Source organism: Macrotis lagotis, chromosome X (assembly GCF_037893015.1).
Source record: "Macrotis lagotis isolate mMagLag1 chromosome X, bilby.v1.9.chrom.fasta, whole genome shotgun sequence".
NCBI lineage: Eukaryota > Metazoa > Chordata > Mammalia > Peramelemorphia > Peramelidae > Macrotis > Macrotis lagotis.
In genome coordinates this window covers 537,750,802-537,776,097 of record NC_133666.1, presented here as the reverse complement: position 1 = coordinate 537,776,097, position 25,296 = coordinate 537,750,802, and the positions used below count along the sequence as shown (strand labels likewise).

The following is a 25,296-nucleotide window of genomic DNA, read 5'->3' as shown; positions in this document are numbered from 1 at the left end:
TTCCCCTCTCTCCTGTATTCCATCACATACATATATCTCAGTTTATTTAAGCCATTCCCCCAATTGATGGACATTCACTCTATTTCCAGTTCTTTGCCACCACAAACAGGGATGCTATGAATATTTTTGTACAAGTGATATTTTTACCCTTTTTTATAATCCTGTCAGGGTATAGACCCAGTAGTGGTATTGCTGGATCAAAGGATATGCACATTTTTGTTGCCCTTTGGGTGTAACTCCAAATTGTTCTCCACATTGGTACCTTACTTCTGACCTTGTAGTCCCTTAAAACCACAAGATTACTTTCATACTAACTGTTATCTGGTCATACCTCCCATATTTTATACACAAAATAATGTTCTTATGAAGTTATGGTTTTAAATCCAAATTTAGGACTTTACATTTATCCTTATTTCATATCATCATAATAAATTTAAGCCATTTCTCTATCCTGTCCAGACCATTTTAGATGCTATTAGTCATTCACAAACTACCTATTTCTATCAGTTTTATGTCTTCTATGATTTTCATAAGCATATAATTGATTTTAAAAATTCAGTAGCATATGGCTAAAGAAAGATTCTTTGGCTAAATTAGACCCATCCTACTCATAAGGATTCCTTCAAGTTGACATCACCCTATTAATACCTTTTCTTTGGTCATCATCATCATCAAATATTTCAGAATTCATCTAATTGTACAATGTCATCTACTCTACACTTTAACATTTTACCAACAAGGCTAACTCAAAAGACTTTTAAGAAATGCTTTGCTAATATCTCAAATGAGATAATGCATAAATACAATTTTTCCTATATTATAACATTGTATTAATTTGTTATAACATTGTCAGTTATAATTTTTATTATATAACACTTCCCTCAGCTCCTGGTCTAGTAATCTAATCAAGAAAGAAAATGAGGTTAGTGTAACATGATTTGTAATTGGAGAGCACATGCTGTTTTTTTATTGATCAGTGATTCCCTTTCTAAATTCTCCCAAGTCATCCTTTTAATAATACATTTTAGAATTTCCCCAGGAATAGAAGTCAAGTTTGTAAAATTTTTTAATGTCAAATTGATTTTCCTAAAGCAGAGATAGGATTATATCAATCCCCCCCCCCCCACAAGAAGCTCCAGTGGCTCATTTTTGCCTCCAGGATGAAAATACAAAATCTTCCATTTAGCATGTCTTTTAAAGCCTTTTATGGCACGACTCCAAGATAACTCTCTGGGTTCTGGCCTCATTATTCCCCCCTTACAAAAACTGATATTCTGAACAATCCTATACAAGATATTCTATCTCTGAATTCTATGCCTTTATATAAACTGCCCTCTACTTAGAATTTACTCCTTCCTCAATTCCACCTCAAATTATTCTAGCTTCTTCTCTGAGGTACCACTTCACACCTCTCAGATTGGCCAATATGACCAGAAAGGATAATGATCATTGTTGGAAGAGTTGTGGGAAATCTGGGACACTATTACACTGTTGGTGGATCTGTGAACTCATCCAACCTTTCTGGAGAGCTATTTGGAACTATGCCCAAAGCACAACAAAAATGTGCATACCCTTTGACCCAACAATACCACTGCTGGGTTTATACCCCAAAGAGATGATGAAAAAGAATAAAAATATCACCTGTACAAAAATATTTATAGCAGCCCTGTTTGGAAATTCCTGTTTGGAAATCAAGTAAATGTCCTTCAATTGGGAAATGGTTTAGCAAACTGTGGTATATGTATGTCATGGAACACTATTGTTCTATTAGAAACCAGGAGGGACAGGATTTCAGGGAAGCCTGGAGGGATTTGCATGAACTGATGCTGAGTGAGATGAGCAGAACCAGAAAAACACTGTACACCCTAACAGCAACATGGGAGTGATTCGCTCATTCCATCAGTGCAACAATCGGGAACAATTTTGGGCTGTCTGCAAAGGAGAGTACCATCTGTATCCAAATACGGAGCTGTGGAGTTTGAACAAAGTTCAAGGACTATTCCCTTTCATTTAGAAAAAAAAAACAGATATCTTATATTGTCTGATCTTGTTACCTCTTAGACTTCTTGGCTCTTCTTTAAGGATATGATTTCTCTCTCATCACACTCAATTTGGATCAATGCACAACATGGAAACAAAGTAAAGACTGACAGATTGCTTTCTGTGTGGGGGGTAGGGAGAGGGAAGTAAGATTGGGGAGAAAATTATAAAATGCAAATAATATCTTTAATAAAAATAAATTTAAAAAATTATTTTCACTTCTTTCATGATTCAATTCAAGTTCCATCTCCTACACAAGTCCTCAATCTATTTAACCCAATTGTTACTAACTTACTCTCCTTCATGAAATAAAATGCTTTACATTTATGTTTTATACATTTTATTATTACTTTTTATTACATTTTACCCCAGGAGAACATAAAGTCTTTGACTTCAATTTAAAGTTATTTGATTTTGTTTTTGTCTCTGTATCCTCAGTATCTTGTCCAGTGCTTGGTCCCTTGTGAGTGCTTAACAAGGGTAAATTGAACCTTCCCTCACCCCTCTACCATCTCTATTTTTAGGTTAAAACCCTTTTGAGTAGGTCCACACATCTCTTAACTGATAAATTCTTGCTAACCCTTATTATATGTGTACTCTACCTGGAAAGGAGATTTCTGAATCATACCATAAATTCAAAAATTCAAATTTTTATCAATTTCATCTTTTTTTTTTTTAGTGTCTATTTACTGCTAGAATGGTTTGGTGGGAAGTTTGGTGAAAAGAATAGTTTGGAGAAAGAGTTTGGATTATAATTTAAATCTTAGTATCCCATTGCCTAGAGACCCTTGTTTTGGCCATGAGTAAGTCACATACCCTCTCAAGGCCTTCATTTCCCCATTTCCCTAGTATTGGACTAGATTTCTAAAGTTCCTTCTAACTAAAACTCAGTGAGTTAGGATCTTCTCTCTCTTCCGAAATCTCTAAGATGATTTGCTTTTAGCCTCCTGACTCCAGTAAAATTTCTCTTTCTGCTTAATCAAAGATTATTTCTTCTTAGTGTTTCCTTAAAGAATTTTTTCCTTCATTCAATTTAGTTGGAGCTGGCTAAAGGAAGAAGTGGTTGTCACTGTGATAGAGTAATTACTAGAATTAAACCAGTCCTTGGCAATGATGTGGTCATTACAAAGCTGAGTGAAGTCTGGCTAAATGTTTAGTGGTTGCAGAAATCAAAACCTAATACCCAAAGTCAAATCTTTCAGTGTTGTACATAGGTGCTCATTTATGAATTATTATATTGTGTGTTACTCCATCCCCCCCAAAGGGGCCAGTTTTGTTATATTTATGTGGTATATTAATTTCCTCTGTGCATAAAAGGAATTGTAAAATAGGAAAGCATTGTTTTGTTTAGTGGTAACAATATGATAGTTAGTAAAAGAATTTGCAGGGTAAAGTGATTTAAATTTCTCAGCAGAACTTGATATCTGCTCATTATAACCTTAAGATTGACTAGTATAAAAAAAGCATGGAAGTAAAAATTCAATTGTATTCATTACCAAAAAATGTGGCAGTGAAGCAATTTGTATACTGGGGAGCAATCAATATCATTTTGCCCCTTTTCTTAGCTCCACATTGGCAGGATTGAACTGAAAAAAAAGTAGGTACTAAAGAAAAATCACTCCACCCCAAACAACTTAACTGGACCCAGTATTACAGTTTAGCTAAAGTATATTTGGAGAAATGGAGGGAAAAAAATCAAGGTTTTATCATTATTATTCATTATACAGCTAATTCCACAAAATTCTCTTAAAGGTGCTCATATTCACCCATCATGCTTTTTTTATTAGCCATAGGCTACCATGCAAGGTTAAATAGAGTAAAGTGTGACCTCTAGTGGAGATATATGATTTGCATTGTAATTAGATTAAAATATTTTCTATTTATAAGCCTATACTATAGCTCAGGATCCATTTCTTTATGAAGCTGTTTAATCAAGAAATTCTAATTCTTAACAATCTCTATGCAAAGAGCAAACAAGATTGTGGCAAAGAGAGTATCCTGGCTAGAAGGTTGACAATAAAAAGAAATGAAATATAAATGTGGTACTTAGAAAAAGTATCCCTTCCTTATTTCTTATTTTTAGCATCATAGAATTTCTGAATCAGAAGGAAATTCAGAGGTCATAAGTCTAATCTATAAAGAAATGACTTTTACAATATCTCTAAAAAGTAATTAGCTACTTAAAACAGTGAGAAAGAAGTCACTAATTCATCAGGTAGTATCTTATTTTTCTTGTGGACAGCTCTAATTGTCAGGAAGTCTTTCTTTTTATTATACTTCTTTGTAGCTTTATTCACTGTTCCTTTTTCCTATTCTTGGAGTTCAAGCAAAGCTATTTTAATTGTTCTTCCTTCATGACCAAGGACTTTATAATTTACATTCAGAATAAGAACAACAACAAAGGATACATTCACTACTTAGGGAAAAATCATGTAAAATCATTAGCTGAGAAAGAAAGAAGTACAAAGTGGTTTGTAAATTTTAAAGCATTATAAAAAAAATGAGTTGCTATTACTGCAGTGTTTTTACAGTGAGCTTCATGTGGCATCATCTGCTCTGCTTGCTTTCAGCTCCATCATCCTCTTCTATCCAGGATAAACTCATCACTAGGAAACTTCTCATGGAGATTGGTTTAGCTTTATTACTCATACCTCATCAGTACCCTCAATGATCTCTGCTTCTCTGATTGGAGGGCAGAACTAAAAACTTTCCCCATACCCTTTCTCTATAAAGAGCTCTAGATACCAATCATCTCTTCATCTGACACCAATCATTCTCCTTAGTTTTAACTCTACCATAATATTCATTAATACTGCTTTGCACAGGTTCCCTCTGGCATTTCTCCTACCCAAGTTTTAGCATCCTTTGTATATTATCTTCCCCCCTATTAGATTGTAAACTCATTGAAGGCAGGAACTGCCTTTCTAAAAGATAATTTTTTTTTATTTGAATCCCTAACGTTGAACAAAGTGCCTGATGCTTAATAAATATTTATTATATCATAGCTTCACACTGAAAAGGGTTGGAACAGTCATCTTTGAGAGAGAACTCAAACTGGAAATAGAGAGAGAACCCCCAGATACTTAAATAAACTCGGTGCCCTGATACTGAAGGAATCTGCAGGTGTTATTGTGGGTTTCGTGTTGCAAATTGTAGGTTTTATGACCCTTGGTGATTTTTAAGAAATCATGAAGAATAAAGAGGTGCTCCTGAGAACTGCAGGGCAGCAATAGCCCAATTTTCAAAATGATGAAATCTTAGACTACAAAATTTAGATTAGTGAACTTGATGTTTTATGGAGGAAATATCTAGGATGAATCACTGAACAAGGGTTTGAAAGCATTAGGAAGGAAAGTCTAGCCCTGGTGCCTGTTCAGTAATATTGAGTCTTGTCAAATTGATCCCATTTCCTCTTTGACAAAGTTACCAAACTTACCAGAATGCAAGGGAGAATGAAAGGGAATGCAAGAGAAAAAGTGAATTTGCATTTCAACAAAGTATTTGATAAGAGGTAGTTTGTCATAGTAGATAGAGAGCAGTCCTTGAAGCCAAGATTACCTAATCTCAACACCTCCCTTCCAGCTATACTTCAGGGTCCAAGACTGCCTCTCTTTTTACTCTATTTTACAGAATTGAGACTCAGTAAGCAAGCTGTGCTCTGAATTTAGCATAACAACAATCATTCGCATCCTGGATGAACTCAGCTGAAGATCAAGAATTCATGGTCTGTAAACTCAGGCAAGCACCAATAGGTCCAAACCCGAAGCCCTGCTATGAATGGACTTCTTGTCACTTGACAAGCTTATCTCTCACTATTGCTGCTGTGCCTCACTGTTGTTATTGTGGCTCACCACTTGCTACACTACACTGTTTGATTTTTTTCTGACCACAAATATATAAATCAAGATTTAGCCCCACTGTCTTGGGTTTCCAACTAGAGGAAGGCCTGACACATGTGTCTACTTTTTCTCCCCAATGGAATAAAGAAAGCCTATGTGAGCTTTTTAAATTTTAGCCTATGTGAGCTCAAAAAAATTTTTTGGAATTAACAGTTGGAAAACCTCTGTGATTCTTTGATCATTTGTTATGAGAGTTGACAGTTTGGTGGCAATAATAGGATTAGAAAGCAGATAATTATCTTCTATCCTGTCCCTAGTACAATCAGAAGTGTGATACCTACAAGAGTCCTATGAGTACCACTTGATTTGAATTTGAAGAAAGAATGTGGATGATATACCTTCTCGGATTCTTGAGCTCCCATCTTTGGTCAAGCTCTAGATTGTATTGTCTTAACTTAAAAATATGTTTTGTTGGCCCTCCCTGGGGGGGGGGGGATTATTGGCTCTCTCTTGGGAGAAGTTTGGGGTTTCTGTCTCTTGTAAGGACTTTCTTTCAACTTGCACATTAAGAGCTTTGGAAATGGATGTAACTTTCTCTCAGGCTGTAGGCAAGCTCCAGATGATGATCCACCTCAGAAAGAATAACCTAAAATCTATATCATGGGCACAAAATTTGCTGGTAATATAATTAATCGGCAGAAATTGACCTAAGATGACTTGTCTTTGTTAACTGGCATGGTTCTTTTGATTGAAATGAAATAAATTACTTTATAAAATGTCTTGATGAAACTGGCAAAACATTAAAACTCCATATAGAATTGTTTTCAATGAATGACTACCCAAAACCACCAACTGACTTTTTGTAACATAATATTCCCTTAAGAAAACCTTGGATGGAATTATCCTATCTATGTGTCTCTCATCATTTTGTCTATTTGTGTCTTCATGAAATGTAAAATGTCTGTGTTGTTTGTAGTCTGCTACCTTGAGAGATTTAAAATACAGCCAGTCAAAAAAACTGCTAAGGGTTGTAGCCAAACTTTTTAGAATACTGGGTAAGAATTAATGAATTTTTGTACTTGAAGCAATTGTCCCAGTAAGCAGGACTAACTCCCACTTTAGATTCTCCAGGAAGATTAGGCTATAAGAATAAAAGGGGGGGAGGTTGCAAAATACATATTTTTCTGTCATTTCAGTTTTGGTCATTTGGAATTGAAGAAACAAAGTAAGATAATAAAAGTTTATAGAACTGCTAAAAAAAATCTTGGTAGATTTTAGAGGTTAAGGAGATTAATCATGAAGGCATTTGAAGATTTATCATTTTTAAGATTGTAGGAGAGAACTCCTGGGATTTTAAGTAAACCAGGAAGTCATTCCCTTCAATATTTTAATAAGTTTTGTAGTGCCACTGTGTAGAATTTGTTTTAAGAAAAAATCCTACATTAAAATGGCAGTTGAACTTCCCCTGAAAATTGATAGCTTCACTGTTTTAGGGCAGTGCAGGAGGGCAGCTAATTTGGAAGTAATCTCAGAGTAAAGGGAAAAAAAAAACTTAGGCATTTTGTTCACATTTTATAGCCACCTCTTGTTAACTCTTCCTTGATCATGAGGAGAAAAAAAGAGTATTTCAACTATAGCTCTCCTGTGTATGCCCCCCCCATTAAGAAAACCTCTCCCTCTTATCCTGTTAATTTCTCTCATCTCAGATCACTTTCCCAGACACATGTGTTAAAAGAAAATGCTAGAAAAATGGTACGGAAAATTGAATTATGTTCTGGTTACAGAAATTTATTAACTAGTTAACCTCAATCAAGTTATCTCCGTTTGCCCTGGTTTCCTGATCTATAAAGAGACAAACAATAACAGCACCCATCTGCCAGGGTTGTTGTTAGAATCAAAATGACATACTGCTTGTAGAGTGCTTAAAACAATAACGGACATAAGCTAAAAGCTATGTTAGTATTTCTTTAATGGAACTGATATAAATCTAGAGTGGATTTTAAAATGCCCAAGATATTAAGAGTAATGATATGGAATTATGTGAAAATGCAACTGACTGAATGGATATAATCTGAATTTTTATTTATTATTTTAAATACATAATATTATTTGTGTTGTTATTGTATTTCTAAGATCCTCGTATTCTCTAAGAATCTTTAAGATTCTCTGAAATTTGAGAGATCATTGTCATAGAAGTGCTTAGAAATAAGTTCCCTTTTTTTTTTAGGGTTGTTTTTTTTTTGCAGGGCAAATGGGCTTAAGTGGCTTGCCCAAGTCCACACAGCTAGGTAATTATTAAGTGTCTGAGACCATTTTTGAACCCAGGTACTCCTGACTCCAGGGCCAGTGCTTTATCCACTGCACCACCTAGCTACCCCTAATAAATTCCTTTTTGATATAGACACCATTAGGTTAAAAATTAGGCTTTTAAATGGATGTTATAAAAATAGATTTTTTTTAAAACTTAAATATTTAATAAGGCATATTTTGTTATAAAACTATCAAGCTAAATATGAAATAGCAAATTTTCATTTGAATATTCTTGGCTTATGAAAGTGTATATGGTGGTTTAAAGATGTAGCTTCAACATATTAAAGATGAGTCAACTATCAGGTATTCACTATATGTCTGAAGCCCCAGAATATGGTTAGTTTTAATATATAAGAAAAGGATTAATGCAGTGTTAATGGTTAGGGAAACATCAGGAAAGATATTCAAGGCCTAGGTTGTAGTTAGGAAATTTTGCTATTTAAGGTAAAAATTGTTAGTGCTGTAATTTACTGTTGTTTTGAGTTTTTGAACATAGGGATCGTTGTCTGAATTGTCATGAAGCCAATAGTAGAAAATAGCATGTGTTTCAGTCTGGGGAACTGCTAAAGGTGGATGTCTGTGTCTGGGAAAAGTTTTGGGGATGACCTTGGCGTGACCTATGTATGATCCTCCTGATTCAATTACCCCATTGTGCTATTTCCTTTCTGAAAAGGAAAATTTCCCATATGGTTAATCTTGAAACTTGCTTTTAACAACTAGTGACTATATGATTGATTGTCAGATATGACTCACACCTAGAATCAGAGCTAAGGGAGTTTTCCCCCCATTCAGATATATGACACTGTCATAACTATGTTTCTCCTTTTTTTTTTTTAGAAAATTTCTATAAACTAAATATATTAAATATTAGGTTAATACTGGAACATTTCTAAGTTACTATAATAGACATAAGTTTGTATTTGTGGTGAAACTAAAACATAGGAATGGTATCCTCCTAAGGGAGAAATGATTAGGCAAAGTTATAAAACAAAGCTGTAATATAATAATGTTCTAACTAAATGGAATAGTAAATTTTGAGGAAGCAACAGATCAGACTGTTTTCTCTAAGAATTATATACATATGTATATGATTAGCTTCCAAATTTATCTATCATGAAATTTCAGGTTTTGAGTATGTTTTATAAATATGTTCTCAAAGTTAGATTAAGGATTTTCTACATAAATTGTATAGATAACAGTAAAGTGAAACTATTTTCCCATTTTTAAGGCATCTATCTGATAATTTTAAAAGGTAGAAGTGCTCATTACTCCCATAAATTTTTTTAAAGATTCTTACATGAGGTACAGATTTAATGAGGATAGATACAGCAAATGGAATATAAACTGAAATTCAAAATTGAAGAACCACATTTTTAGTGATCTCAATTTTATTAAGACAGAATTATGTAGGAACTTCTAGATTTGGAACCAGAGAAGTAGAGCCCCTTTCAGAGCTGTCCTGACAATAAAACCCATTGTCCAAGAAAAGATATCTAAGGACCAGCCAACTACATGAGACATATGAGACTCAAAATGTACAAGTCAAATGGACACTGAGAATGGATTACTAGGATACAAGGAGACTTGGTGTTAGCTAATATTGGTGAACATTATTATATTGGGGCGGCTAGGTGGCTCAGTGAATAGAGCAGCGGCCTTGGAGTCAGGAGTACCTGGGTTCAAATCGGACCTCAGACATATCAGCTGTGTGGCCTTGGGCAAGCCGCTTAAACCCATTGCCTCGAAAAATCTAAAAAAAAAAATCATTATATTGCTTTGATCTTTTGTTTCTAGTCTTAGTTTTTGAAGCTCTGGTTTCTGACCCCAGTTTTGAGATCCTTGTTCATATTTAAGTTTTGTTGGTTAACTTAGTGACATATAAATCTCCCTTCTCAAAACCAGTCTATTGTAAACCCTCTAAGTGGTTTGATCTATCCCATGGTGAAACATGAATTAATGTAATTATGATTGTGAATTTATAAAGAATCTTTTTTCATTGTTCAAACCTAACTCTGCCTGACTGGGAAACTGGACCATCTTTTTGTAGTCTTTAGAGTCTTTTAACCAAGGACCTATATTATGCTAACCAGAAACACAAATCCAAAGATTGAGGCAAGGAATTTTTTTACAATTGTACATTTCATGCAAAACTATATGAAAACTAGCCCCATACTGATCAAACAAGCATTGTTTCTAAGGACCCACCCCTACCAGGTCCTTCAGACTACTTTCATAGCTGCCAAACTTGTGGATATGGATTCCTGTATCATCTGATGAAAGTCCTGGTTCCTGAGCGAAAAGCAGAACCTTCCAAGGACTTCGAGGTTTGTCTAATATGGACCCAGAAAAAGCTGACACTCAGATGAGATAATTGTCCCAAGATTCTGAATGAGGACTAAGTATACTTTCCTAGATTTTTTTTTTCCTTTTCTCTTTTACTATGCATGAACTACCATGGCCCTGATTCCCTATGGGGAGTTAGTGATATTTGGGACATATTTCCCAAATAGCTCTTCTCAAGAATAAAAATGCCATTCCATCACTGCTAAATAGAGGGGGCCTAGATCTACCACCTTAATCCCTAAGCTCTCCCAAATGCCCCTTAACATCCTGTCCTTGTCCAACTGGACTTTCATAGCATTTGGCTTATAGACAAATGGTCAGAAGGGGAAGGATTCTTTCAGAACCTCTCCCTTTGATAAAAAAGGGAAAAATGTCAGGATGAAGACCACCTCTCTCTTTTTAGACAGTCTGTTTCCAGAGCTGAGGCCCAGCAAGCAAGCTTTGCCCTGAATTTGCCATAGCAACAATCTTTAATGCTCCGGATTAACTGCTGCAACTAAATCACAAAACTGATGATCCATGAGCTTGGACAAGTACCAACAAGTCCCAAAGCACGGCTATGAATAGTTTTGCCTCACTGTTGTTGTTGTTTGTGCCTTATCACTGTTGATATGCTCAGTGTTCGATTTTTTTTATCTGTCATAAATATATAAATCAAGGTTTAGCCCCACAGCCTCGGATCTCCCACTGAAGGAATCCCTGACACATGTGTCTAATTTCTCTCCTTCAGTGGAATGAAGAAAGCTTTTGTTTTGGAGTTAACAGTGTTTGCAAAACCTTTGTGCTTCTCTGGTTATTTCTTACCAAAATTGTCAATACAGTATGTGTAATCAATCTGTCTCATTGCCCTGGGCAAGTCACATCACTTCTTAGAGCTCCCATATAATGTTCTAAGATTATAAGTTCCAGGAAAAATTGTATTGGAACCATGGTAAAAGGAGTATTCTGTACCTATGAAAACCAATCTTGCTATTCAATAATGCACTTTGTGGCATTATCCTGGAAAATATGAAAAATATAAAATAGTCAACAGTAAAAGTAGGTAGATTTAATTGGTTGAATAAATGTATGCATATTAGTTACTCAATGTGTACCAGGAAGGAAACTTCTGACAATACATGGCAGGAGTTTTGGCCTTGTCTCTCTCTTGGTCAACATTTTCTCTAGTTTATTTGAATGAATTTATATTAGCATATTTATTAAAATGATACATGACACAAATCATCATACAAATTGCATATTGTGTAACTCTTGGTAATTTTAAAGAATCATGGAGAATAAGGAGGTGCTCCAGAGGATGAGATATGGGCAAATATTCCATTTTTTTCAAAATGGTTAAGAAGACTTAAGCTGGGTTGATGTTTACCAAGAACAATGATCTAGAATGAATCACTGAACAGTAGGTTTGTAAGCATTAAGTCAGCTAGGTAGTACAGTGAATAGAGTGTCAGACCCTGGAGTCAGGAAGATTCATTTCCCTGAATTCAAATTGGCCTCAGACACTTATTAGCTACATGGCCCAGGACAAGTTACTTAACCCTGTTTGCTTCAGTATCCTCATCTGCAAAATGAGCTGGAAAAGGAAATGGCAAGCCACTCTACTATCTTTGCCAAGAAAGCTCCAAATGCAGTAAGAAAAAGTTGGACACAACTGAACATCAACAAGAATTAGGGAAAATGATTGCCTGGAAAGATATGCTAATCCAGAAAGATCTTTCAGGGACTGAGGGTGTAGGGAAAGAGGATTCATGGACTTAAATAAAATGAATAGGGATAAATCAATAGTCCTGCAATTAGATTTCAAAAATAATCAATTCTATATTAACAGGAGAGGAGGCATTTATATTGTCAGTTTATGTGAAAAAGACTTAAGTGTTTTATTTTCATGCAAATAGGAAAAATTGACAATGGGAAATGACTGGTACCAAAGTTAACAAAATCTTAGGACACCTTAATAGAAGTAAATTGCTCAGTAATTCTTTGGTGCTATATTTTATGTATGTCAATTATACCATTGAGCAGGTACTTTGGAGACTACCTTAAATGGTGAGAAGATTTATTATTACATAAAGAAAAATTGAAATAACTGGAAATGTTTAACCTGAAATAAAGGAAGCAAAAGAGCCATCTTCAAATAATTGGATGATTACTCTGAAGGAGATCATGGAATAAAAGATTGAAAATGGAAAGGGAACATGGAAATCATTAGATTAAGTATTATGCTAAATATATTCCTTTAAAGAGGCAATATTTCTCAGTGGATGGAGTGCTAGACTTGGTCCCTCTGCTGGCCCAAATTGTGTTATCACAGACAAGCATTCTGGGAGCCTGTGTCCATATGGACAAGTTGAGTATCATAATACTTACCCCACTGGATTGTTCCAAAGTTTAAATGATGGAAGGTACAAAGTAATACAGCAGGTAGGAAGAATGCTGGATATAGAGTCAGAAAGACTTGGATCTAGATCACTATTATTTATCTGTATTCAGATATACTTATTAGCTGTATGACCTAAAGAAAGTTACTTAACCTCTTTCTTCCATTTATTCATCCCTAGATGAGGATATTGAACTAAAAGTTCATCTTAAGATGAATTCAAAGATCCATCCCAACTCTATACCTATGGTTACAATAACATATTTTGTGAAAGTCTAAATGTTCTATGAGAATATTAGTTATTATAATCAGAGGACAGAACTAGGATCAATGGGTGAAAATTATAGAGAAGCAAGTTTTCACTCAAAGAAGAAAGAATTTCCTAATAATTAGAACTATAAATGAGATATCTCATAAGGTCTCTGATCAAAGACTGCTTAGGAATTTTGTAAAGAGGATTTCCCTTTTTTTAATTTAAAATTTTATTTATTTAAGGTAATGGGGTTAAATGATTTGCCCAAGGTCATACAACTAGGCTATCATTAAATGTCTGAGGTCAAATTTGAACTCAGGTCTTCAGGTCTTCCTGACTCCAGTTCTCTCACCTAGCTACTCCAAAAAAAAGCAAATTTCCACTGTAATGTGATGATTCTCAAAGGTCTAGAGACTTCTGGGACTCCCCAAGTCCGTTTCAGGGATTCTATGAGGTAAAACTGTTTTCATAATGTTTCATTTCTAATGCAGAAAATATTGATAGATAGAATCCACATAAACTACAGCTCTTTGAGTCATCTTCAATCGGGGGTAAAGAGGTCCTAAGACCAGAAAGATTGTGAGAACCACTGGTAGAGAAGTAAATTATATGATCTCTAAGATTCTATAGTGTTGTGTTAGCTTATCTGTCCAAAGTTTTCTCTCCCCATCTAAATTAGCTCATGACCCTTTTCTGACAGTTCTATAAAGAATTAAGAGATTCCTAGTACACAGAAATAACAAATCAAAGTCCTGAAAAAACTTCTAAGTATGAACTTTGAAGAATCATGAAGTAGAAAGAACATTTTCCAAAAAGTATCTTCTCTCAAATGTACCTTCTTTTCTATTTTTCCCCTGTTTGGTTTTGAATTTTTATTGCCTCATTTATTGTATTTAGTGTCTTTGCCTTTTATTATCCACTTTTTGTTTCTTTTCTCCCTTACTCATTTTTTTCCTCCACACCTCCCCCCAAAACACACACACACACACACACATTATTCAATGGTCCATTAAACTGACATGGTCTTGTATTTCCATTCACACCAAGTCAGCTGTTGACACATTTCATATTTGCAACTCCTTACTCCACTGAAAAATAGAATACAAAATCTCTGGAAGAAAAGAATAGCCTTAGAATTCACAGGACCTAGAACTCAAAAGACCTTAGAAAATCAACAAGCTCACCTCATCCCCTCCCTCATCCTCTCTACCTTCCCACCTGCCACCACCCTCCTCCAATTTTACAAGTAACTGATATAACTAGTCCAAAGTCATGCAAATGAAGCAGTCAGAATTTGAACAGAGGCCCTTGGATGACAAATCCATAACACTCACCACTATTCTATTAACCCTCAAAGTACTAGAATTTAGAAAACTTTTTTTTTTCTGGTGGCAAACATGAACCAGGGGTCAAAGACCATAAAATCAAAATACTAGAACAAGTGATTTAATTTTTATTCTACTTCCCTGTGTAATGGGGTTCCTTCCTTCCACTGTCTGTCTTGGTTTTTCTGATGGTTAAGATGCACTACAGTGCATCTAGTCATGGCTCTGAGCTCTACTTTATCCATGGAAAATCATTAGCATTCTCCTTTCTTCCCCAGACAACCAATGATCAGAATACACAACACACACAAAAACAAACAAACAAACAAAAAGAATACACAACAGTCAAATTTTAGTTTTCTTAAAGGATAAATCTAATCAGACAACAAAAAACTATATCTAATAGGTTTCTATTTAGGGTCTCAAGTCTAGAATGTACTTGATGAAAACCAATGAAAGACAGCTATCTGAACCACAGAGATGTGAAAATGGTTGCCACCACTCAGTTTCTAAAGTTCCAGCTGCAACTCCTACAGTTTCCAAAGGAAAGGAAGAAGAAAAAAAGCCTTTCTGTACCTGCCTCTTTTCCCAGCCTAGACCAGGTATCAGCTAGCAGCAACCAGTGAGCCAGTGCCTGTACCTGCTTCAGGTTACTTCACCCAGGTGGATATCAGACCTTATTAACAACTGGGTCTTTAACCATTTCACTTCCATAACAAAAAGGGGGTGGGGGTGGTTCATACCACACAAGGAAAAAAATAATGCCTTGTCCAAGGTCTGACTGGCGGCAAACATTCTTGGGGAAGTGGAAGACAGGCCACCAGAGGACAAAACTTAAAGGATTAGAAGACAAGTTTTTAAGCCCTAAATTGGCACAGCTGCTTAACAACTTGGATTGCCTCTGAGCATGAAGTATATGGGTAATGAGGCAGCACTAGCTGGGCCTTTGGAGAGGTATGATGTGTTCAGCTGTTCCCCTCTCTCATCACTGAAAACAATAGAGCCACCCAAAATGACATCTTGCAAAAAGCCCTAGGGACTCTACCACTTAAAATGTAAAATGCCTAAGTATTTCAAGTGGAGGAAAGAACTGTGTTCTGTTTTGTTTTGGTTTAGTTTTAATGTTTAGAAGACAAACAAGCTATCAAGGCAATTCCCAGTGCTAAACAGACAAGGATATTTATGCTGTTTTGTTTTCCTTATCTCTTAGAAACATCCTTCTTACTTCTGTTGGCTACACCTTAACTCCTTTCCCAGCCTTTTTTTTTTTTTTTTAGAAATCAGGTTTAGTCAAATTGGAGCTCCACATGTTTATTCAAGATGTATTGGTGATTACTGTTCAGTTCTGACTTTTACAGAGTTTGCTGGGTTCTCTTTGCTCAGATTTTTATAGGACTATACCTACCTGGGAGGAGGAAAGGAACTGTTGGTTTTATTGGAGTTGCACAAAAATATAGCTATTGAGCAACCAGGGCACATCTCCAAAGAGAAGCTCAGAAAAGAGACATCAAGAAAGGTTTCTGAAGAGAAGTTAGGAAATATGTACCCCTGTTCTTCATGGAGACTAATATAAGCCTTGGTTTTAAATTGTTGGGATTTTTTTTTTCATTTTAAAAACATCCCCGTATGTTGAGGGCCATTGGTAAATGTTGAAAATGGGAATGGTGTAATCCTGTACATCTACAGTTACAAAGTAATCTGATTAAGCTCACCTACAGTGAAAGAGAATCCTAGGTAAATGAAGAATAATTTTATTATGATTTTCTTATTATTGTCTTTATCCAAGGTGGTTAAAACCCAGCTATTCACCAAACTCTGTGTTGACAATAGTGATTGTATGGGGACAACAAAATATTTCTAAATTTTATCTAGAGTGAATTTCCTTAGTGATGATAAAAATAAATTTGAAAATAGAACATGCAGAAACTCATTTGGAAAAGGACTTTATCTAAAATACCTTAAGGCATAAATAAAACACAACATTCAGAAATTTCTCATACTTATGTTTTTAATTTTACATATATTGAGTAGAATATTTACTGTGAGAGTTTATTTCTCCTATTCTGGCAATACTTTAAAAAGCGTTAAATTCTAACTAGATATTTTATTTTCACAATTTTCATTGATCAACAATAAGGGAATGGCTGTTGACAGTAACATGCTGGAACCAACTCAGCCATCAGAAGAGCTGATTATTAAATTTTCTGTGTAAGCATTTACACCATGGGAAATCAGCAAAGTACAAATCTGGGTTTGATTTTTTGTTTTTTTGATTGTTTAAATTTAAGAAAACACCAACAGTACAAAAATGTCATGCGTATTTTTTTCCCTCAGATGGTTGTTAAACATTTATCAATTAACCATTGCTTACTAAAGTAGAAACAAGGAGAGAATTTATCAATCTACCTTAGAATTCATGAAAGATCTTTTCATTTTTGTCCTCCTATTCCCTGAGCCTGGAATATAGTAGATATTCAGTAAATGTTTATTAACTGATTGATTGACAATGAGAGGAAATCTAGGAAGTATTATATTGATTTTCCTTTTAAGGTCAGGTCCCATCTACCTCCAAATCTCTTGTAGAGAGAGAGAAGATTACAAAGGGTTCTAAAAGAAGGGAGGCAGAATTCTCATAGACTTAAAATGCCATAGGGAAAGTCAGCCTCTAAGATGTGGGAAATTTGAAATTCTGAATATATATAAAATTTTAATGTAGAAACAAAGGAAGAAGTTTCTGACAAAAGGAATGTAGATACATAGGAAAAACCATCTATATATAAATGATAATGATAGCTACTGTTTATATAACACTTAGTGCAAGCACTATGCTAAACACTTTACAATTACTATTTTATTTGATCCTCAAAATGATCCCAATTGATAGGTGGTATTATTATACACACTTTACAAATGAGAAAACTAACAAAGGTGAAGAGAGACTCACCTAGTGTCACACAGCTAGTAAGTATCTGAGAGTAAATTTGAACTCAGATCTTTTTGACTCCAGGCCCTGTACTTTATCCACTGTACTGCATAACTACCCAATCTGGATATTATTATTAGGAAGGAAAAATAATAAATGATGAATGCAAAGGACCTCACAGCAATAGCACTGATAATTTACTAGCTCTAAATAGCACAAAAAATCAAAATAAGCTAAAGCTATGAATAATAACAAGTGCAACAAAAGAGGAAGGGATGAGAAAGCTATATTAGGGAAATGATTAGAGATGAGATGGGGCCAATGTTGAGAAGACTGGATAATGTCAAGTGCCCCCTCTGCCCCCTAAGAAAAGTTAAAGCTATTTAATTTCATATTGCTACTGCTTCTCTGCCTCAGAGAATGGTCCTTGGACTTTGAACTTCTAGAAGTTTTTTCCAAAGGGAATTCAGACCCAAGAGAAAATGGGAGATTACAAGAGAACACCAATTTACCCATAAGAATTTCAAGTTCAGATAAATTTCATGACAGGGTACTGAAAGCACTGGTAGATTAATAAGTCACTATTAGGAACCTCAAAGATCGTGAAAAATAACTCATTGAACTGAAGAAGAAATATATTCTTTTTTCTTACAAGGTTACTAGACCAGTAAATAGGAAAGGAATTCCAAGCAAAGCATTTAACAAAGTTTCTTACCTTAATTTTGTGAACAAAATGAAGAAATGTAGGCCAGACAATATAATTAGGAATTCATTGAATAGTGGGACCAAAGAGCATTCTATAATGTTTTGAAATCACTTTAGAAGAAAATCTCTAGTAAAGAAAATTAGGTTTATGTACTGAAATCTGAGCTATTAAAAAATTTCTCATGACTCAGATGAAAGGTGTAAATAGCAAACTTTGCAAATATGCAAATAACTCAAAGTTGAGGTGATTGACTAAAATGCTGCCTGATACTCAGGATCCAAAAAGATATTGAAAGATTAAAACAAATGTTAAAGTGAATCTAAGATGACAGAAGTTATATCTGTATTTTCAGCGTTCCTAAATGAAATTTAACATGGATAATTAATACAAAATTTTCTATTTTTTTATAATCAACTTCATAAGTGTAATATTGAGGAGGTATTATTAAACGAGTTCATCTGAAAAACTCCTAGGGATTTTATGAACTACAAGATCAATATGAATCAATAGTATCATATAGCTTTCAAAAAATGCTAACTCAAAATTAGGCTGCCTTAAAAGTCACATAATATCCAAAATAAAGGAAGCAATAAATACCACAGTTTTCAGCCCTGGTCAGATCATACCTGAATATTATATTCAGTTCAGAAAGCTGCATTTTGGAAAAGCTATTGAGAAATTGAAGTGTATCTAGAGTATGACAAGAATGATGTCAGTCAACAATCAATCATTTAAGAACCATTACTATTGCCATGCAAGCATTTATAAAAAGACAAAAATGAAATCGTATAGAGCTTCCATTGTACCTAGTAAAATAACTTATATGCATATGACTATATAATGAATCCATAAAAATAAATAAGACAATTTAAATAAATAAGGCATAGTATTTGGAGATCCAAAATCATGCCATGGGAGAATTGACTGATTCTAATTCAAGTATTTTTTTCAGCCTCTACTTGGTGTAGTCACAGAACTCATTGCTAGGAATACAAATGGGGAAGAAAAAGTTCTTCCCCAAAGGAGCTAATCTTCTACTGAAGAAAATGAGCACAAATAAGTAAATATGAGACACCTATAAAGCAATGGGGGGAGGAAGGGACAGTGAATATGACAAAATTTGGAAATATCTCACATAGATCATGGCACAAACTAAAACTCAAAGGAATTGGATTTGCAAAAGATAGGGAAGAAATAGCATTCCAAGAGCAGGGACAGGCTGTGGAAAGATGAAGACAGGAACTTGGTATCTCATGATCAGGGAACAACGGTAGGATAGTTTAACTGGAATATAAAGTATCAGTAAATGTAATCAACTTGAAAAGATGAACTAGAGACATATTGAGAAAGAATTAAATACCAAAAGTAATAGTTTTTATTTTTACCTAGAGACAGTGGAGAGTCACTGAAGTTTCTTGAATAGGGGAGTAACATACCCAAACTGTTTTAACCATATAAATTTGGGAGTTCTTGTTGAAGTTGAGATGTTAACAATGGAAGAGAAAAAGATATGTTGAGGCACAATAAAATCTTCAAATATTTGAGTAACTGTTACCTAGAAGAGAAGTAAAAATTATTCTAGGAAGCCAAAGAGGGAAGAACTAGGAGCAATGAATGGCAATGATAAAAAGGGAGATTTAGGCTTAATGTAAGAGAAAAAAAAGGCTTCATAAAAATTAGAGTTATCCAAAAGTGGAATAAGCTTTCTGGAGAGATAGTAGATTCTCTTTCTTTGAAAGTCTTTAAGACAATTTGAAATAAAAAACAAAAAATAGGTCTCTACAAATGTGAACCTGAAACTTAGAAATGAAAATTATCAAACCTTGTGGAGATATATATATATATATATATATATATATATATATATATATATATATATATATATATATATATTCAGAACTTTCTTAATTTCCTGCTTAGTTTCCTTTTATGAAATGATGGGGCTGAATTAGGTAGTCTCTATGGCCTTCTGTAGCCCTGCAACTGTAGTTATCTGATTTATAAGCCTTGTGATAGGCACATTAAAATAAATAACAGAAGGAACTACCCAAAATATCATTTACTCACTTGGTACCTCTTGGAGTGGAAAAGGAGGAGTATCATACATAATACTCAGAATAGTTTATGAAATTGTGGATAGTGGCATCTTGATAGCTGAAAATTTGTTGGTTAGTTAAACAATTGAGTTTCAAAAGCAAAAGGATAATACTTTTATTGGTGACATCATAAGTCAGAATTCTCAAAGTGACCTCTGATAGGTTGAGCCTTGGAAATACATTTTTCTTATCTGACTGAGTAGCTCTCAGAATTCTCAAAGTGGCCTCTGATTGGTTGTGCCTTGGAAATACATTTTTCTTACCTGACTGAGTAGCTCTCCAAAGAGCTACAAAGAAAAATTGTTTCAGGAAGAATTTTTTTTATAGTCTGGTCAGAATGTGCGCCAAGTTATTCATGTTTTAAAAAGATGAAAAGTGAAATATTGGGCAGAGAGCATGAAGATAAATAACTTAAACAGTAAGGCTAATCCTATGGATAAGTGGAGTAAGTAGCTACCACCTATGTGTTAATCATTTCAAAGGCACTTGCAAAGTATCTTCCCAGTGCAGGTGACTCCTTGCGTGAAATTATACCATTTGAGACATTTCTTTATATTGAATATTATCCTTTCCCAAGAGTGCTCTTTGAAAATGCACATATTTTCAGTAAATAGTCACCAAATTCTTAGTGTATATTAATTTATTCTGTGAGTGATTTATGTATTGATTTATTCTGTGAATTATAAGAGAGGTAAGAACACAAAGTCCCTAGGGGAGAGAAAAGATACTTAAAAGGGAGAGCAGGACTTGGAAAGGGGATGTGAGGAATACCAAAGAAAAATGTCACCTATTTGACAATTTAGCAGAATTCTGATTCTGCTTTAACAAGTGACAGACTAGATTTAAACCCAGTTTCTCTTTTTTCCAAAATACCTTTTCCTTAAAAAAAAATTTCCAAGTTTAATTTTTTTGCTATAAAAAGCAACCATGCTAGAATCATAAAATTTCATAACTAGAAAGAACCTCAAAGATTATTCAGTCCAAACCTCATTCTATAAATAAGGGAAATGAGTTCAGTAAGATGATGTGATTTCTCAAAGTTCGTATAGCCAGCTAATGGCAAAGTTGGAACCTGAACCCCAGACTAATTATTTAAAGGACAACTATTCAGTTGATTGGAAAACAAGAAATAGTTGTATCTGCTTTTTCTACTATCCTACATTGTTCTCCTCTCTCTTTCCTAGACTGCTGTTGATGCTTTTGAGTTATTATTAATGAATACAAAATCACTAAAACACAGAAACTTAGCATTAGAAGAGACTTTGATAGGCATTTTTTTCCAACTCATATATTACAGTCCCCACTACAACATACCCAACAAACAATCATCCACACTCTATATGAAGACTTCTAAGAAGGGCAATTCCATTATCTCTAATATAAAGACAAGTCATTCTAGTTTTATTCATTTATTAATAATTATTATTTAATTATTAATATTTAATATATTGTCTAGTTGATTATTAAAAAGTTTTCCTTATAAAAATTTTAAGTGTATCCCCGCAATTTCTGCCTATTTCAGGAAGTTTTAACCTCTGAAGCTAAATAAAATTGGTCATTTGCAAATATTTTCCATCTCCTTTTGAAAGATCTTGTAATAATTTAGTCATTTTCATATTGTCTGCCCCAGTGGAATGTGAGCTCCTTAAGGTTAGACACTTTTTCCTGCTCTTCTGTATGATATATCTAATAGGCACCTCCAGTGTCCAGCACAGTGCTTGGTCAAAGCAAATTCCTAATAAATATTTTCTCATTTATTCATTCATTGTTGACTAACTGATAAGAAGACCAAAGAATTATAAATGTAAAACTACAAGGAAACTTAATAGTCCACTTAATCTAATCTTTTCATTTTTATAGGTAAGAAAACTGAGGCCAAAAGAAATAAAGGACTTGACTTTAATAATAAACAGCAGAGCTAATAAGGCAATTGGAAGGTTCATTATATAGAGCACCAGCCCTGAAGTCAGGAGAACCTGAGTTCAAATCCAGCCTCAGATACATATTGGCTGTGTGACCTTGGACAAGTCACTTAATCCTGATTGCCTTGCATCCAGGGCCATTGCCAGTTATTCTCATCCATATCTGTCCAGAGGACTCCAGGGTAGAACGTGAGGCTGGAGACTTTGCAGAGCACCTCCTCACTCAAATCCAATTCCCTTGCATGTCATGCCTCTACCTCCCTGATGCCATGGTCTTGTTTAAGGAGGGAGGACAAACGTTTTCAAGTAGCCTATGACTGAACCCAGTTTTCAGTTTCAAAACCCACTCCACGTTTTGACAAGTTTCATAAGAAGGAAGTCCAATAAAATAAATCAAAGTGAACCTAGGAAAATTATCAAAGGACATGATTGGGAAGTAGATACTTATATGAAAGATATAGAAAATAACTTCTTAACAAGTCCCAGGCAACAGGATCAAGAGAAACCTGCATGTCTGTGTCTTCTGAACAAATATAAATATTCAACAGGATGGTGCAGAGCACATTAATACTGGGGGATGGCTTTTAAAATGAGCGAGATGTTATCAGCTGTTGATGATTGCAGCAGACAAATAACATCTTAAATGAAATCAACCGTCCTTGGGACTAATAAAAGACACGACAATGACTTGCATCTTTTGAAAAACATGGCTAAGATGAGAAACTGGCCTCAGATGTTCCCATTCTATTTTATAGATGACATTAGCAATTACTTATCTTCACAGAAATCTGCACAAAGCACACTCAGTGAGCTGCAACCCTGAAAAAACAACTTTTATTTGCCATAAAATTACTTTCTGGTATGCCCTCATTCATTTTGTTTTCTTTTGTTTTTCCATTACAATAAAGAAAGTACACACAACATTTACATTACCAAAATGTTTAAGCAGGCCAGGATATTAAACAATTCATTCAAATAGACAGGGTCAGGACCTTTTTCAGTATTTGATTACCTGCTCTGCATTATCTCTGAAGCCACAAGTTTAGTTTGGGCTTTGCTTCCTATCAGATAAATCATGGGCAGCAGGCATATTCCAGTTTAAGTTCAGAGTGAGGATACTATTATATTCCTTCACATTTCTGCTCAGTTTTCTATGCATGAGACTAATTATTTAAAGGACAACTATTCAGTTGATTGGAGCACAAGAAATAGATTTATCTTTCACAATTTATCTTTTCGTTGCATTTTCTCCCAAAAACCTACTCCAGACAGAAGGTCTAACTTAAACCAATACATAGCTAGAGTAATATATAGCCCACTTGTTCAGAAAAAAAGCGCTGCATCTGGAGTTAGAAGATATTATCAGTAGCATCTCACTCATCATCACCCCCTTTATGGGGGAAGGGGAGTTCTTAGAAAAGATCCTGTTGCCATTTGCCATTTCCTTTTCCAGCTCATTTTACAGATGAGGAAACAGAAGTAAACAGGATTAAGCCCAAGATCAGGTAGCTAGCAAGTGACTGGGACCAGATTTGAACTCATGAAGTTAAGTCTTCCTGACTCCCAACCCAGCACTACCTAAGGGATTTGGGAATCAAACCTTTTCCATTCCACTTAATCCTTGATACTGGATTTGATCAAGCCATTTAACCTTTCTAAGGTGGCAGCCAGGTGGTGCAAATGGGACCACTAAGAGTCAAACAAGACTGAACAACAGGTCAAAAATTCTTTATCTGTAAAAGGAGGAGTTTGTATTATATAATAGTTGTACTGTATAGTAGATTATATAATCTCTAAATGCCCTTATTTGCGGTGAATATTATTTCCAGTCCACTCTAAGATTAAGAGACACAGAGAAGAGACAAAAAGTGACTCACGTATAGGAGGCGTTCATATTTGTATATGTTCATTCATGTATTTTCATTCATTCTAATTCTACACTTAGAAACCTAATGATAAAATGACTTGTGCCTTATAAAGTTACAGAGCAAAACTCTCCAACAATGGCCTCAGGGTTGAGCTCCCAACCAATGTTAGGAAAAGACCTTCTCCTACATGGCCCTCCTTACATCCTCTTGACACAAAAGTAAAGGGACACCCAACAATATAAGCACAAGTTGAAGCAACAGTATTCTTGCAAAATGATATTAAATCTGGCAAATGTATTCATTGGCAGAATAAAAATTTAAAAACAATTAACTGCAATTTTTTCTTTCAGTACTTCTATCACACACATCCCAGAGCATTCATGTGAAAATCATCTCTCAAACTGCAGATGTGGAAGAAACCAGTTGATGCCATGCATGTGCTGTGGCCAGAGAAAACTATAACCTAGTGACAAAGAATTGGAAATCGAGAGGATGATCCATCAATTGAGGAATGGCTGAACAAATTATGATATATGAATGTTATGGAATATTATTATTCTATTAGAAACCAGGAGGGATGGAATTTCAGAGAAGCCTGGAAAGACTTGCATGAGATGCTGAGTGAGATGAGCAGAACTAGAAGAACATTGTATACCCCAACAGCAACATGGAATGATGATCCACCTTAATAGACTTGCTCACTCCATCAGTGCTATAATCTGGGACAATTTTAGGGTATCTGCAATAGAGAATGCCATCTGTATCCAGAGAAGAAATTGTGGAATTGAAAAAAAGAAAAAAAAGATTATTATCTTCAATTTTTTAAAAAAAATTGTCTTATGTACTACATAATTTTGCTATCTCTAATATTTTATTTCTTCTTCAAGGATACATTTATTTTCTCTCAACATATTCAATTTTGATCAATGCATATCATGGAAACAATGTAAAAACTGTTGGGGGTGGTGGGAGGGAAGGGAGAGAGGGTGAAAAATTGTAAAATTAACAACCTTACAAAAATGATTGGTGGAAACTACTATTGTATATAACTGGAAAACAAAATATTTATATAATAAAAAAAGAAAAGCCACAACCTTTACCTTTTTTCCCTCTCTTTGTTATTAAATCCCCAAACTCCAGCCGAAGGAAAGAGGAAGACAAGGGAGGGAAGGGAAGAAGAGAAAAGGAGAGGAGAGAAGGGGAGAGGAGAAGCAAAAGAAGGGGAGGAGAAAAGGGAGGGAAAGGATGGTAGAGTATTTCATTTGCTTATATAATTGCAGATGTATTTTGTTAA

At 34.7% G+C, this 25,296-nt stretch overlaps 2 long non-coding RNA genes across 2 annotated transcripts in view; one reads left to right on the top strand and one right to left on the bottom strand.

Moving 5' to 3' along the window:
- The window catches only part of LOC141502001 (uncharacterized), a 160,467-nt gene that overhangs the window by 110,001 nt on the left and 25,170 nt on the right, over positions 1-25,296 (top strand). The gene's annotated exons all lie outside the window — the stretch shown is intronic.
- Positions 19,469-20,277, bottom strand: LOC141502002 (uncharacterized). Its single transcript, XR_012472360.1, has 2 exons — positions 20,184-20,277; positions 19,469-19,671 (listed from the first exon to the last, which is right to left on the bottom strand). It is a non-coding gene; the product is annotated as an uncharacterized LOC141502002 (long non-coding RNA).